This window comes from Pinus tabuliformis, chromosome 5_1 (assembly GCF_031772625.1).
Source record: "Pinus tabuliformis cultivar Carrire ecotype Pingquan chromosome 5_1, CPIR1, whole genome shotgun sequence".
NCBI classification, from domain to species: domain Eukaryota; kingdom Viridiplantae; phylum Streptophyta; class Pinopsida; order Pinales; family Pinaceae; genus Pinus; species Pinus tabuliformis.
Window position 1 is genome coordinate 421968587 of NC_142305.1, and position 18005 is coordinate 421986591.

Below are 18005 nucleotides of genomic sequence, written 5' to 3' on the forward strand. Positions count from 1 at the left end.
CAAATGAATAAGTCCATTCCATTGAAAAATGAATAGATACATTTCCATTATAAATCACTTAATGTCCTACCTCCATTTCCATTGACAAATGAATAAGATACATTTCTATTGACAAATAAATAGATACAGATATATTATAGAGCATTATAAATCACTTAATGTCCTACCTCCATTCCATTGAAAAATGAATCTAATGTCCTAACTCCATTTCTATTTGAAAAATGAATCTAATGTTTGAAAAATGAATCTAATGTCCTAACTCCATTTCTATTGAAAAATGAATAGATACATTTTCATTATAAATCACTTAATGTCCTACTTCCATTCCATTGAAAAATGAATAGATACATTTCCATTATAAATCACTTAATGTCCTACCTCCATTTCCATTACCTCCATTTCCATTGACAAATGAATAGATACATTTCTATTGACAAATAAATAGATACAGATATATTATAGAGCAGCCTCAAAATTATGAAACAGTTTCCATTGAAATTATGGAACAGTTTCCATTGAAATTATGAAACAGTTTCCATTGACAAATGAATAGAAACAGTTCAATGGAAACAGTTCCATTGAAAAATGAATAGGTGCTGTTTCCATTGAAATTATGAAACAGTTTCCATTGACAAATGAATAGAAACAGTTCAATGGAAACAGTTCCATTGAAAAATGAATAGGTATGAATAGATATGGCGTTTCCATTGACAAATGAATAAATACATTTACATTATAGAGCAGCCTCAAAATTATGAAACAGTTTCCATTGACAAATGAATAGATACATTTACATTATAGAGCAGCCTCAAAATTATGAAACATATATTTACATTATAGAGCAGCCTCAAAATTATGAAACAGTTTCCATTGACAAATTAATAGATGCATTTGTATTGAAAAATGAATAGATACATTTGTATTATAGATATATTATAGAGCAGCCTCAAAATTATGAAGCAGTTTTAAAAGTGGCTGATTGTGATTGCCTTCCCGAATTAAAAAATGGCTTCAATTTTCCAATCACTTAATGTCCTAACTTCCTAACTTATTAAAAAATGGCTTCAATTTTCCAATGGCTTCAATTTTCCAATCACTTAATGTCCTAACTTCCTAACTTCATTTTTGGCAAATGAATAGATACAGATATCCTGAACCTCCGTGGACAAATTAACTTCCTAACTTCATTTTTGGCAAATGAATAGATACAGATATCCTGAACCTCCGTGGACAAATGAATAGAAATAGAAATAATCACTCCGTGGACAAATAAATAGAAACCTCCGTGGACAAATGAATAGAAATAGAAATAATCACTCCGTGGACAAATAAATAGAAATAGAAATAATGATATAAATTCAATTCCATCATTTTTGGCAAATGAATAGATACAGATATCCTGAACCTCCGTGGACGAATAGAAATAGAAATAATGATATAAATTCAATTCCATTTCCATTGGCAATGAATAGATACAGATATCCTGAACTCCATGGACAAATGAATAGAAACAGAAATAATTATATAAAAATTCAATGAATAGATACAGATATCTTGAACAGATAATGATATAAATTCAATGAACAAATAATGATATAAATTGATATAGATATCCTGAACTCCATGGACAAATATAAATTGATACAGATATCCTGAACTCCATGGACAAATGAATAGAAACAGAAATAATTATATAAAAATTCAATGAATAGATACAGATATCTTGAACAGATAATGATATAAATTCAATGAACAAATAATGATATAAATTGATACAGATATTCTGAACTCCATGGACAAATGAATAGAAACAGAAATAATTATATAAAAATTCAATGAATAGATACAGATATCTTGAACAGATAATGATATAAATTCAATGAACAAATAATGATATAAATTGATACAGATATCCTGAACTCCATGGACAAATGAATAGAAACAGAAATAATTATATAAATTCAATGAATAGATACAGATATCTTGAACAGATAATGATATAAATTCAATGAACAAATAATGATATAAATTCAATGAATAGATACAGGTATCCTGAATTCCATGGACAAATGAATAGAAACAGAAACAGAAATAAGGATATAAATTCAATTCCATTTCCATTGGCAAATGAATAGATACAGATATCCTGAACTCCATCCTGAACTCCATGGACAAATGAATAAATTCAACTCCATTTTTCCGATGTCCTAACTCCATTTAACTCCATTTTCCTTTCCATGACAAATGAATAGATACATTTTCCTCCAATGCCCTAACTCCATTCAACTCCATTTTCCTTTCCATGACAAATGAATAGATACAGATATCCTAAACTCCATGGACAAATGAATAGAAACAAAAACAATGATATAAATTCAATTCCAACGACAAGTACTGGCATGGTTATTGATAAGGCATGGTTATTGATAATAAATTAATTGATATTGTATTGTTGTAGATATGTCAGGATACAAAATTGCAATTGCAAAGAGATCAAAAAATTTAATAAAAAACCATTCTATATAATGCGAATGAGATACAATGGTACAGAAACTAACCCACTTTGCAACTTGTGGTAAATCCCAGTTTGTTATATCACGTTCTCTTAGTTCTTTTTAAAAGAAAAGATTTATCCCATATACCCAACCACGAGCATTCGGATCGAAGTTCTTGGCTATGTGAGGATTAGAAAAATTCACATATTTGTCGGAGCGATGGAAATTATTTAAATTTCCTTGAAGGTGAAAAGATCATAGTGCAGTCAAATCTCTGTTTACTACAATATCATCATACAAGGATCTTGTACTACAATATCATTGTACAAATCTCTGTTTACTACAATATCATCTTACAAGGATCTTGTACATACAAATCTCTGTTTACTACAATATCATCATCCAAAATCCAAAAAGAAGATCTTATACTACAATATCATCGTCCAAAAAGAGGATCTTGTCCAACGTAGGGTAACCTTGAGGTGAGGTGAATACAAGTGAAAATAATTTAACAGAAATATTTATTTGAGTTTCGATACTTCCAATTAGTAGGATGATATACCTTAAACTAATATTCCTTCACGGCTACAGATTGAGATTGGAAGCCTGCTGCCACATTAGTTGGATGGTCTACCTTAAAATAGTATTCCTTCATTGTTACAGATTGGAAGCCTACTGCCAAATTAGTTCTAATTTAAAATAATATTCTTTCCGTTGCTACAGATTCAAGCTGCCAAAGAACTGGACAATAGGAAGAATTTAGCCATTTGAAATCATCGACTGTAGCTTTGCCCCGGAGGGTTTTCTAAAAACCACATCTTCATAGCCCCAAAATTCAATCTATCTGTTAGAAGCCCCAAAATTCAATCGATCTGCTAGAAGATGAAAAACATGCCTTTCAGGTCCCTGAAAGTAACCAAGGAATATGCTGAATGAAAAAAAAAAATGATTGATTAACAAAATAAAACAGTGTGACACTGAAATCAGGTTCATACCTTGGCATTGAGTATGGTTGAATTAATCACGACAGAGGTAGCCAGTACGGGTTGAATTAATCACAACAGAGGTAGCTAGCACACACATTGTCAGAAAATAATGATAGATGTTGGGATCCTCCAATTTCTCCTTTGTTAGGACATTCAAGCTTTTCAGGTGTGAAGTAATCAATTGTCAACCGCATTGACAGAGTCCATGCCCTTTGGAACAGTCTTTGCTGCCCACTGCCAACTGACGTTTTCAAGCTTTTCAGGTGTGAAGTAATCAATTGTCAGCCGCATTGACACGGTACATGCCCTTTGGAACAGTCTTTGCTGCCCACTGCCAACTGACTTAAAAACGTGCTCTGCCATTGTCAGAAAATCATGATAGACGCTGGGGCCCTCCAATTTCTCTTTTTAAGGAAATTCAAGCTTTTCAGGTGCAAGCATGAGTAATCAATTGTCAACTGCATTGACACAGTACATGCCCCTCCAATTTCTATTTTTTAGGAAATTCAAGCTTTTCATGTGCAAGCATGAAGTAATCAATTGTCAACTGCATTGACACAGTATATGCCCTTTGCAAGGGCAGTCTTTTCTGCCTAGTGCCAACTGACTTAAAAAAGTGCTCTGCCTTTTTAGTGTTCTTACCTGTTCATCTCCAAATTGAAACATGGCTCGCAGCTTTTGGTTTACAATGGTGAAGCCATGTAATTGTTCTTTGCTCTGGCTGTTGAGAGAAGAAGTGAAAATCAGCTTTTGGTTTACAATGGTAAATCCATGTAATGGTTCTTTGCTCAGGCTGTTGAGAGAAGAAGTGAAAATCAGCTTTTCGTTTACAATGGTAAAGCCATGTAATTGTTCTTTGCTCTGGCTGTTGAGAGAAGAAGTGAAAATCATTTAACATAGTTAATTAGGAAGAATTTAGCCACTTGAAACCATCGACTGGAGGGTTTTCTAAAAGTCCATATTCCCTAATTGTTCTTTGCTCTGGCTGTTGAGAGAAGAAGTGAAAATCATTTAACATAGTTAATTAGGAAGAATTTAGCCCTTTGAAACCATCGACTGTAAAGCTACAATAGCTTTGCATGGAGGGTTTTCTAAAAGTCCATATTCCCTGATTGCTACAGGTTCAAGCTGCGAATCAATCAGGTTCAAGCTGCGAAAGAACTGGACAGAAAGAACTGGACAATAAGCAGAATTTAGCCATTTGAGATCATCGACTGTAGCTTTGTTGCTAGGGTTTTCTAAAAGCCACATCTTCAAGGCCCCAAAATTCAATCTATCCGTCGGAAAATGAAAAACATGATTTTCAGGGTCCTGAAAGAACAAGAATGAGAACAAAACAAAATGACTGATTCCCAAAATAAAACAGTGTGACACTCAAATCAAAGGAATATGCTAAATGAGAACCAAAAAAATGACTAATTACCAAAATAAAAAAGTGTGAACTAAAATCAGGTTCATACCTTGGCATTCAATATGGTTGAATTAACCACAACAAAGGTAGCTAGCACATTGTCAGAAAATAATCTATAATGATAGACACTGGGATCCTCCAACTCTCCTTGTTAGGAAATTCAAGCTTTTCAGGTGCAAGCATGTCGTAATCAATTGTGAACCGCATTGACACAGTACATGCCTTTCGGAACAGTCTTTGCTGCCCAGTGCCAACTGACTTAAAAACGTGCTTGGAAGTGTTCTTACCTGTTCATCTCCGGATTGAAGCATGCCTCGCAGCTTTTTGGTTACAATGGTACAACCATGTAATTGTTCTCTTCCCTAGATGTGGAGAGAAGCAGTTGAGTTTCGATACTTCAAATGGGAAGCCTGTTGCCAAATTAGTTGGATGATCTACCTTAAAATAATATTCCTTCACTTGGAAGCCTGATGCCAAATTAGTTGGATGATCTATGATTCAAGTTTCAAATGGGAAGCCTGTTGCCAAATTAGTTGGATGATCTACCTTAAAATAATATTCCTTCACTTGGAAGCCTGATGCCAAATTAGTTGGATGATCTATGATTCAAGTTGCCAAAGAACTAGACAATAGGAAGAATTTAGCCATTTGAAATCATCGACTGTAGCTTTGCCTCGAGGGTTTTCTAAAAACCACATTTTCATAGCCCCAAATTCAATCTATCTGTTGGAAGATGAAAAACATGCTTTTCAGGTTCCTGAAAGTAACAAAGGAATATGCTGAAATCACTGATTACCAAAATAAAAAAACAGTGTGAAACTGAAATCAGGTTCATACCTTGGCATTCAGTATGGTTGAATTAATCATGACAAAAGTAGCCAGTATGGTTGACTTACAGGACAGGTAGCTAGCACATTGTCAGAAAATAATGCATAATATAGACGCTGGGGTCTTCAATTTGTGAGTAATAATCTTACAAGCAAGAACATTCGCCTCAACACCTTTATCTATAGTTCCTTCTCTGACTCCTTTCAAGCCTGTCACCAGCGTTTCACTATTTGAATCATTACCTGCTAAAGTGATTTCAATCTACCATCCTTGGAATTTTTCTGTATTGAAAGCCAATTTGTTTCAAAAGATTAACTTGCTGATCACTCTTTGTTTTACGTCTCTGCATTGGCAAATGTCTGTAGCAAATGCCCAAAGACAAAATATTGCTTCTGTCAGCATCAGTCCCTCAAATAGGTGCTAGTTTGCTAGATAAGAATTGGAGCCAGATTTTAATCCTTGTTGATATGGATTCATCACCCTGTAAAAAAATGTGATAGCATCAGTCCCTCACATAGGTGCTAGTTAGCTAGATAAACATTGGAACCAGTTTTTAATTCTTGTTAATATGGATTCATTACCCTGTAAAAAAAATGTGATAGAAAAACAGCAGGGGAAAAAGGTTACCCTCCATTGAATTTTTGCTGGACTTTCTTCAATTTGTGAGTAAGCTGCACTCACAAGACAATATCAATTAAGGCCCAGCTCACACACCATACAATAAAGACAATATCAATTAATGCCCAGCTCACACACCATACAATAAGAATTGATGTTTGACAACTTTATAAAAATAAATGAATCCCGGTCCAATACAACTAAGAACTTCAAAATGGTGAACCAAACTTACAAGCAAGAACATTCACCTCAACACCTTTGTCTATAGTTCCTCCTCCGACTCCTTTCAAGCCTGTGACCAGCGTTTCATTATTTGAAGCATTACCCTGCAAGTGATTTCAATCTAACATCCTTGGAAATTTACTTCAAGTCATTTGCCAACAAGTAAGAACTTCAAAATGGTGAACCAAACTTACAAGCAAGAACATTCGTCTCAACACCTTTGTCTATAGTTCCTCCTCGACTCCTTTCAAGCCTGTGACCAGCGTTTCATTATTTGAAGCATTACCCTGCTAAAGTGATTTCAATCTAACATCCTTGGAATTTTGCTCAAGTCATTTGCCAATTTGTATTGAAAGCCAATTTGTTTTGAAAGATTAGCTTGCTGATCACTCTTTCGTTTTTCGTCTCTGCCATTGGCAAATGCCCACAGACAAAATATTGCTTCTGTCAGCAACAGTCCCTCAAATAGGTGCTAATTTGCTAGATAAGCATTGGAACAGAGGATTCTTTCAACCATACTACAATTTCCCAAACATGCCAAATGCCAAAATCCTATCACTTACTCAAAATTCACTTGAGTGATTTACACGGAACAAAAAAACAATGGAGCCCAAAATCACATGACTCAGTCTCGACAACGACTTGTCTCGAAAATGAATATTAACTGCTACCTAACTATATTAACAAGTTGATTCAAGGTGGGAAAAGAGGCGTGTTAAGGCACCCACTTCCTATTTGGCATTTTCAAAACATTCCTGATGTAAGCCCTGCAGGAAACAATGCATAATGGATGTCGTGGTTGTGCAGTGTACTGAATAGCTGAAAGGGTTGGAGTACGTACTCATACATGAAAGGATTTAAAGGGGAACAATTTAAGCAATGTACTGTATAATGCATTTGAAATGGATAAATGTTACAGCTTGTGAACTTCACAAGTGATGCTTTGCAAATTGGAAATTCTTACAAACTGTTCGAATTATCCAAGAACTTGTAAAAAAGATGATGGACTTCAACTATACCACAATCTGGCAATCATTGATGTATGGCAACTTGAGCTATTTAGGATTACAAAGCACTTGGACATTCTTACAAACTGTCGAATTACATAGTTTTATCCAAGTACCTGTAAAAAAGAGGATGGACTTCAACTATACCACAAGCTCTGGCAATCATTGATGTATGACAACTTGAGCCATTTAGGATCAATGTTTTAAAATCCAGAACCGGTGACCGGACTGGTTCACCTAATGAACCGGGTTTCGAACCGGAACCAGTCGAACCGGGACTGGTCAGGTCTAAATGAACCGTTTTAAAAAAATATATTAAAAATATATTAAATAATTAACTTTTAATGAAAAAACTATTTTTCAGATTTAAAATCAGGATTCCAAGCCATTAGAAACAAAATATGCAAGGTTTGCTCATCTATATACCATGTAAAGGTGAATATATCACAATGGTATCGAGTGCAATACATATCCACAACAAAATACATAATCAATGAAGCTAACGAACCATTTTAAAAAAATATATTAAATAATTAATTTTTAATGAAAAAAACTATTTTTCAGATTTAAAACCATGATTCCAAGCCAATAGAAACAAAATATGCAAGTTTTTCTCATCTATATACCATGTAAAGGTGAATATATCAAAATGGCATCGAGGGCAATACATATCCACAACAAAATACATAATCAACGAAGCTCTAAATGGTCTCTAGAGCCCGAAAACAATGCTCTACTACAAGTCTACATATCAGTGACATGATCACTCTTCATCATGATCAAACTCATCACCACTACTAGACAAGAGATCGTCAACATGAGCTACATAAATAATATGGCTCAGAGTTTGAGGACTCCTAAAACTCCTCTACAACTTTAGTAGTAGTAGCAAAAATAGACATTAAAACTACAACATGGTCACTCATGAAACTCATCATTGATTCAACACTTCTTGAAATACATAAACATCATCTAGCTCAAAGTCTTAATACTTGGATTGCTCAACCTTATAACATGATAGAAACTGAAAAGGTTTAACATGCCTAACCAATGATTTTGGTTTGAGTGAAGGGTTCATCTCCTCAACCTTATAATGTGGTAAAAAAACATTGCATGCCTAACCAGTGGTTTTCCTTTGAGTGAAGGGTGCATTCTTGTTAAGGACATGGTAGAGGAGTTCAACAATCAATACCACCAACATCAACAATGTTCAACAATCAATGCCACCAACATCAAAGTTCTTAAAGGGCTTCATGCTCTTGATCAAATGCCAATCTCATACCCTCACGCATGATAGAGTCAAATGGAAACATTGCAAAACCCCAAACCATGAAATCCTAAAAACCATTAAGTCTGAGTGAAATCTAAAAGTCTAGTTTCTCCATATGATATGAAATCCAATGAGGTCGAAACCACTCTCAAGCATCCTGAGTCATTTCATGGTAATGTTAAAAATTAAATCCAATGAGGTCGAAACCACTCTCAAGCATCCTGAGTCATTTCATGGTAATGTTAAAAATTTAAGCAAAAAGATGAAAATTAAAATTAAAAGAAATGTCACTTTTAATTTAAGAATTTAAGAATTTGACATTACCATGAATTGCCAACATTGCTAGGGTTGAGATGTGTCAAGAAAATGATAAGGTAGGCATGTTTTTCTTGGAAGGACCATTTTTTGAGGAAAACAACCCCAAGTTTCCCTCAAAAGAGCTTCGAAACTCAAAAAATGCATTTTGGGGGTTTTATGGTTGCCCTAGCACCGGCCGATTTATGATGGAACTGGCCAGTTTGACCATAAACTAATCGGTTCCATCCTAAACCAGCCGGTTAGGACCGGTTTTTCTAATTTTTTGGCGAAGGGAGGGGTCAAACCGGGTTTTTCTGCCAGTTTGACCCGGTGGGCTAGTGAACCGGCAACCGACCAATGATAAGGTAGGCATGTTTTTCTCGGAAGGACTATTTTTTGAGGAAAACAACCCCAAGTTTCTCTCAAAAGAGCTTCAAAACTCAAAAAATGCATTTTGGGGGTTTTATGGTTGCCCTAGCACCGACCGATTTATGATGGAACTGGCCAGTTTGACCATAAACCAATCGGTTCCATCCTAAACCAGCCGGTTAGGACCGGTTTTTCTAATTTTTTGGCGAAGGGAGGGGTCAAACCGGGTTTTTCTGCCAGTTTGACCCGGTGGGCTAGTGAACCGGCAACCGGCCAGTTTGACTGGTTACTGATTCAAACCAGCTGGTTTTTAAAATACTATTTAGGATTACAAAGCACTTGGAAATTCTTACAAACTGTTCGAATTACATAGCATTATCCAAGAACATAGCATTATCCAAGTACCTGTAAAAAAGAGGATGGACTTCAACTATACCACAAGCTCTGGAAATCATTGATGTATGACAACTTGAGCCATTTTTCTTCCTAAATAAGTATAGACATCCTACTACTGGATGAATTCATTAGGGTTAGCTGTAGGCTGCAATGCCCAACCTTCCTGCATTAGTTGAACCTGGCTCACTTTATCAGGATCAAGAGTAGCTCCAATGCCCAACTTTGCTGAAGCTTTGGCACTCATTGATGTATTATAACTTGATATTATTTGCTTTGTATAATGTATAAACAACATAACAGTGGCTCACTTCACTAGGATCAATAGTAAGCTCCAATGCTAACCTTCCCGCACTAGTTGATCTTGGCTTCTTCATGGATTTTTTCCAGTTTCTACATCACAACTTGCATATTAGGCAAAGGCGAGTGGAATACAATCACCAACCTATATGACTTGGTCGGCTCCCTTTCATCAACTTCTGTGGCTTTCTAAAGGTTTAACTTTGGAAAACTTTGCAACTCTTACAAGCATATAAAAATGGAACACTATAGGATATCCAGAGGGCTCAGAAGGGGTATGCCACCCACTTCCTATTTGCATTCAACAAAACATTCTTATTATAATCCCTAGTGGAAAAAATGGATATGACGCTAACACGGGATAGATGTGACGGTTGAGCATTCCATTAAGCAGCTAGATGGTTTAGAGTAGACATTAATAAATGGAAACATTGAGAAATTGATGAATACCGCATACAAGGATACCACATTTGCTACAAAGGACTGAGATGTCATTCAATTGATCTGAACTTTGTACTCAACGCCAGAGATTTGTGTTGTTGTAACAGTAGTATAGGCTGACTCCCCTTTCATCTTCTTGTTTCCTGGCCCTCTAAAAGTTTAACTTTAAAAAACTTCCAAACTCTATACTCAACGCCAGAGATTTGCATTGTTGTAAGTTGTAACAGTAGTATAGGCTGACTGCCTTTCATCATCTTGTTGCCTGGCTCTCTAAAGGTTTAACTTTGAAAACCTTTGTAATTCTTCTGGGCATATATGAAGTAGAGAAATCACTATAGGATATCCAGAGGGCTCAAAAGGGAGTATGCCACCCGCTTCCTATTTGCATTCAGGAAAACACTCATATTATAATCCCTAGTGAAAAAAATGTATATGAATGCTAACAGGAATAGAATTTGCATTCAGGAAAACACTCTTATTATAAACCCTAGTGGAAAAATTGTATATGAATGCTAACAGGAAAAGATGTGGCGGTTAGCAGTCCGCTGAACAGCTAGATGGATCAAAGTAGGCATTGATAAAAGGAAACACTGAAAATTTGAAGAATACTGCATACAAGGATACCACATTCGCTGCAAAGGACTGAGATGTCATTCAATTGATCTGAAACTGTGTACTCAACTGCAATAGGAATAGAATTTGCATTCAGGAAAACACTCTTATTATAATCCCTAGTGGAAAAATTGTATTTGAATGCTAACAGGAATAGAATTTGCATTCAGGAAAACACTCTTATTATAATCCCTAGTGGAAAAATTGTATATGAATGCTAACAGGAATAGATGTGGCGGTTAGCAGTCCGCTGAATAGCTAGATGGATCAAAGTAGGCATTGATAAATGGAAACACTTGAAATTTGAAGAATACTGCATACAAGGATACCACATTCACTGCAAAGGACTGAGATGTCATTCAATTGATCTGAAACTGTGTACTCAACTGCAATAGGAATAGAATTTGCATTCAGGAAAACACTCTTATTATAATCCCTAGTGGAAAAATTGTATTTGAATGCTAACAGGAATAGAATTTGCATTCAGGAAAACACTCTTATTATAATCCCTAGTGGAAAAATTGTATATGAATGCTAACAGGAATAGATGTGGCGGTTAGCAGTCCGCTGAATAGCTAGATGGATCAAAGTAGGCATTGATAAATGGAAACACTGAAAATTTGAAGAATACTGCATACAAGGATACCACATTCGCTGCAAAGGACTGAGATGTCATTCAATTGATCTGAAACTGTGTACTCCACTGCAAAGCACTGAGATGTCATTCAATTGATCTGAAACTGTGTACTCAACTGCAAAGCACTGAGATGTCATTCAATTGATCTGAACTGTGTACTCAACACCAAATATTTGTTGATTTGTTTTGTTGTAACAGTCATTCATCATCTTGTTGCCTAACTCAGAAATGTTTAAGTTTGAAAAACTTCGTAACTCTTCCAGGCATATATAAAAGTAGAGAAATCTTAAGTTTGAAAAACTTTGTAACTCTTCCAGGCATATATAAAAGTGGAGAAATCTTAAGTTTGAAAAACTTTGTAACTCTTCCAGGCATATATAAAAGTAGAGAAATCACTATAGCATATCGGCTCAACATTCAGGAAAACATTCTTATTATAAGAGGGGATAGATTCTTATTATAATTCCTATTGGAAAACATGGATATGAATGCTAACAGTGGATAGACGTGGCAGTTCAGCAGTCCACTGAACAGCTAGATGGGTCAGTGTAGGCATTGGTAAATGAAAACACTGAGAAATGGATGAACACCAGACACAAGGATACCGCATTGGCTGCACGGAACTGAGATGTCATTCAATTGATCTGAACTGTGTACTTAAAACCAAAGATTTGTGTTGTCGTAGCAGCCCTTTCATCATCTTGTTTCCCGGTTCTCTAGAGGAATCCCTATAGGATATTCAGAGGGGGCTCAAAAGGGGGTAAGCCACCCACTTTCTATTTGGATTCAGGAAAACAGTCCTATTATATTCCCTACTGGAAAAAATGGATATGAATGCTAGTTGCTAACAGGGAATAGATCTGGTGGTTGAGAAGTCCACTAAGCAGCTAGATGGGTCAGAGTAGGCACTAATAAATGGAAACACACAACCCTTTCATCATCTTGTTTCCCGGTTCTCTAGAGGAATCACTATGGGATATTCAGAGGGCTCAAAAGGGGGTAAGCCACCTGCTTTCTATTTGGATTCAGGAAAACAGTCCTATTATATTCCCTACTGGAAAAAATGGATATGAATGCTAAGTTGCTAACAGGGAATAGATGTGGTGGTTGAGAAGTCCACTGAAGCAGCTAGATGGGTCAGAGTAGGCACTAATAAATGGAAACACAGAAATTGATGAATACCATATACAGGGATACCAAATTGGCTGCATAGCGCTAAGATGTTATTCAATTGATCTGAATGTGTACTCAACACACAGAGTAGGCACTAATAAATGGAAACACAGAAATTGATGAATACCATATACAGGGATACCACATTGGCTGCATAGCGCTAAGATGTTATTCAATTGATCTGAATGTGTACTCAACACCAAAGATTTGTGTGGTTACATTTGTGTTGTTGTTGTAACAGTTGTTGTGTTGTTCTGTTAAAATTGGCAACTAGGGCCAAACTCCATGGGGTCATCTTATTTATGGCAGCTGATATTTTTCTTGGATCCCTCTCATCGAGAGGTGTAGGATTGATCTAAAGATCATCCAATTCCGATAAGTATTCACGGAGTTATGAATTTATTGGTGGGTCATCTTATTTATGGCAGCTGATATTTTTCTTGGATCCCTTTCATCGAGGTGTAGGATTGATCTAAAGATCATTTGATTCCGATAAGTATTCATGAAGTTATCAGATTCCAATAAGTATTCATGGAGTTATGAATTTATTGGTGTTATAAGACAATTCGTCAAGGTCGATGAGCAACCAAATAAACCCCTCATGTGCTCAACATTTTAGTATAAAAGGAGATGACTTGAGAGTCATTTTACACACAACTTCTCTCTTGATTTCTCTCCACTTGTCTTGGGTTTTAGTGTGTGAGAAACCTAGAAGGAAGTAGCCCTAATGCAGTCCTAAGGAGGATGCCCTAATGCAGTCCTAAGGAGGATGATCTAGCTCTCAACGCAGTTATGGAGGAGAGATCTAAACGCTGCCCTATGGAAAAGCCCTAACGCTGCCCTTTGGAGAAGCCCTAACATAACCTATGAAGAGGTATACGTAGTCAAGAAGGGCAGCAATGTAAGCCCTCAATGCAGATTAGAAAAAGGTCTCTACCCTAAATGGATGCCCTACAACCTTAACGCAGTCTATGGAAGAATGAAAGCTCTAACCGCAGCAAGAGAGGAAGGATCTTAGACAGTTTGGAGGAGGCCCGAGTTCCTCAATGATGCCGAGTTAATTACTGGAGCAGTAGCCTGTTTTTGGGTCACTTTGGTGGAGGCCTAAAGGCTGTCTTGGATGCCGCAACTGCTCTTGAGGGCCGAAGGCATGAGGAACTGTTTCGTGGGGATAGAACCCTTGGAAAGGGCTACCGCAGCAAGGGATAGGCTTGTTGTAGCAAGCCGCAGTCCCTTATACACCTACAGGTCTACGTTAAGGCTAACAAGGAGGGCATAAGGGCTAGTTGTGACTGTTGGGGTATAACAAGCCATCGTGTGGTTTAGGAATGCTAGAGTAGGGTGATCATAGCCTTGGGACAAATGTTGTGAAGGCTGTCCAAACAATTATTAAAATACCCTTACCAGTCCAGCAATGTGGCAATCAGAGAATCCCTAACTAACAAGGACAGCAAGCATGCAAGGTACAACAAGCAAACAATGGTATAGCAAGCATGGACAACATGGTTCAACCATGGCACATGGGATAGCAGTGCAACATTAGGTGCAGCAGTCATGAGGTCCAGCAATGTGATGATGGGTGCAGCACGGTGAGGTGCAGCACGATGACGAGATGGAGTCACCTTGGAGAATCAGTTGAAGCAACATGTCTTCAACTGATCTCATGTATCATCTTCTTAGAGATGATCTATGCTCTTATCTAGATAAGTCAAAGTGTTGACTTCTGTTGTAAATGTGCTATCTCTCTCTTACTATTGAAGAACATATAAGAAGAATTGATCAAGGGTTTCCCCACATGTCCCTAGCTAGCGCCACATCTTGTGTCCTCTTGTCTTGGCTTGTCTTCTGTGATTTATGTTTATGTTCTATCTGCAAGTTACTTTAATGATGATGTGATTGCTAATCTGGAAAAGATATTGAGCTAACTGTGAAAATTGAAATAAATTGCTCTTAGCATAGAACATACCTAAAATTAACATGGCATCGGAGCTGAGGTGAAGACAAAGCCCAAGCAAGGGTGAAAGAGTAATCACCGAAGACAGCTGGGAAAGAAAAAAAGGATCAATGGATTCCTCATCCCTCCTCAATTTCGCCGAGGGTGAAATCTAAGCAGAGAACATTATCATAATGGCGCAGCAGAAGCTTCTGATGGCCTACCTAAATATCACTTCAATGGGAAGTTCGGATCTAAGGGTGAAAGGAAAGGCAGATGCCTTGGTTGCAATAAGTTCAGCCATTATGCGAAGGAATGTCCGAATCGCAGGGACACATCACTTGATGATGATAACAATCATTCCAAGACATCTTCAGTGATCAAAGGAATGACATTCCAAGGACATCTTCAATGATCAGAGGAATGACAGGTAATGTAGTCATCAAGGTAACGGTCGAATCTTCAAAGAAAGCAAGGAACCCCAGGTATGAGAATCAAATGTTGTTTATGATAAGATAAAGAAGCATTATCTTGTATTGGCCCTCTCCTTCAAATTCTTTGGGAATCTGGCTTATTGATTGTAGTGCTCCAAAGCACTTCAACGGATAGAAGGGTGTTCTCTCTAATTAGGTGGATTATAGTTGGAGTCGATGCCACCCGAAAAAGGTGTAGGAAATGATACCCCTCAATTGAACGAGGGTAACTCAATTCATTTACAAAGTCTCTTTAATGTACCTGATCACAAGAAGAACCTAGTGTCCATTTCAGCAATGGAAGTCAAAGGCTACAGGGTGGCATCCATCGATGGAAAGGTACGTGTTTGAAAATGAAATTTTCAAAGATGCTTTTTCTCATGGGTTCAGGGTTGGCAATTTGTATCAAGTTGCAGGATGGTCCATTCGGGATTATGTCAATTGACATATCTCATCTATAGCACTAGAGGTCTACTTACTATGGGACCCTACCCGATGTGAGTCAAATGGTGACAGGGATGCCTGAATTCAAGAAGAGCATGAAGTACATGTCCGAGATGTACCGAAGGAAAATCTTACAAGGGGACCATTCTCCTCATGTAGCAAGTCCACAGGTTTGGAACAACCCAAGGGGTTTGAGATTCATGATGAGATTCCATTCTCCTCATGTAGCAAGTCCACAGGTTTGGAACAACCCAAAGGGTTTGAGATTCATGACCGAGAATCTCATGTGTGCAGGTGGAAGAAATCCCTCTATGGCTTGAAGCAAAACACCCTAGGCTTAGTATGAGAGGATTGATAGCTGTCTAATGAAGCTGAGATTCACTAGGAGTGAAGCCGATCCAAACCATTGCTTGAAGGTTGTGGATGATAGACCTCTCATAACAGCACCTTCTGAGGACGACCTCTTTCTGACAGGTGCAGACCCTCTCATTTGCAAAAGTAAGAGGGAGTTGGATTCCGGATTGGGAATGGTGAACTGCAAGCCCGCGACTACCTCGGGCATCTTAAATTTAAGAAGTTATATGGTAGTGATGCCGAACCAAATTTGGTAAATGCCTCTGAGTTTCATAAACTCATTCGCGTTGATGCTCTTGATGAACTTTCGTCCGGACATATGTTTTGCAGTTAGTATGATGAGCTCATATATGGTTAAGCCTCACTGGATTGGTGCCAAGAATCTTCTGAGATAACTTCAAGGCACAATCTCTCACGAATTGAGATACCCTGCCGAAAATGTGAAGCTGCATGATTATTCGAATGCTGACTAGGCAGGCAGCGTGGAGGATCGTAAGAGCACTTCTGAGTGCTAGTTCTCTTTGGGTTTTGTTCGATATCCTGGATGAGCAGGAAGCAAAAGTCGATTGCTATAAGCACCGCTGAGACCGAATACATAGCTACGAGTATGATCTCGTATGAAGTTGCCTGGTTGTGGAAGCTCTTCAATGAGGTATTTGTACACATGATGGATACCGCCGTGATCTTTTGTGTCAACCAAGGGGGGATTCGATTGTTTAGGAATCATGTACTCTATGATTGCTCCAGCAGATAGACATCAGATACTACCTTATCAAGGATATGGTTTGTCGATGAGCGAGGAGGCTCCATCGCATTGAGATTGATGTACAGGTCGTAGACATTCTGTTAAAGCCCCAGAGAAAGGTCAAATTTGTGACTTTCCCGAACGACTTGGGAGTCATTGAGAGACCCTCTTATGAGGGTCCTGCATGTTGCATACATTGAGCTTTGGGAGCTCCGGGGGGCTTGGGGTACTACTGAAGCAACATGCAACCATAGGGCGACTCACCCTCCCCTAATGGTGTGTTGTGTAGAGGGTGAATGGCTCAGCCTTCCCCTGTGATACCCCGAGGCGACTTAGGGACAGGATGATTGGTTCTCCTGTCGAGGCATCCTACCCATGCAGTCTGGGACTCATGGGATGTACCTCTCATCTGATCAATGAGCAAGGAAATGGGGGTAGGGACCATAGTCGTACTACCGATGGACGCATCATTGTATCTATCGTACTCCCTATGCTAGGATGACCTCCATTGATCTGGGATCAATGTAATTGATCTTGGATCAGTATGAGTGGTTTGAGACACTCTCTTGTGATATTGATTTGGGATCAATAAAACTGACTTCGAGTCAGTAGAGAATGGTATGAGACATTCTTGATCAATTCTTCTTCTTCATGGTTCAGTAGAGCAGAGCAGTGCAAGGCACTGATGGCAGAGATAGTACAGTCAAAGATATGGATCAGCGAATGGAGTTCTCCCTAGTTGAGAGGGAGTGTTAAAATTGGCAACTAGGGCCAAACTATGTGGGTCATCTTATTTATGGCAGCTGATATTTTTCTTGGATCCTTCTCATCAAGAGGTGTAGGATTGATATAAAGATCATCCGATTCCGATAAGTATTCATGGAGTTATGAATTTATTGGTGTTATAAGACAATTCGTCAAGGTCGGCCAGCAACCAAATAAACCCCTCATGTGCTCAACGTTTTAGAATAAAGAGTCATTTTACACACAACTTCTC

At 37.7% G+C, this 18005-nt stretch overlaps 1 long non-coding RNA gene across 9 annotated transcripts; it reads right to left on the bottom strand.

Annotated features, from left to right (window-relative positions):
• Positions 1 to 2848: 2848 nt before the first annotated feature.
• On the bottom strand, positions 2849 to 7664 carry LOC149165295 (uncharacterized). Of its 9 annotated transcripts, none has more exons than XR_016260743.1 (7): positions 6755 to 7654; positions 6587 to 6630; positions 6348 to 6391; positions 5730 to 6201; positions 4942 to 5649; positions 3491 to 4792; positions 2849 to 3401 (listed from the first exon to the last, which is right to left on the bottom strand). It is a non-coding gene; the product is annotated as an uncharacterized LOC149165295 (long non-coding RNA). The 9 variants fall into 9 exon arrangements; XR_016260741.1 differs by having other exon boundaries at positions 2849 to 3367; positions 6571 to 6664; positions 6755 to 7653; XR_016260740.1 differs by having other exon boundaries at positions 6571 to 6630; positions 6755 to 7651.
• Positions 7665 to 18005: the final 10341 nt, after the last annotated feature.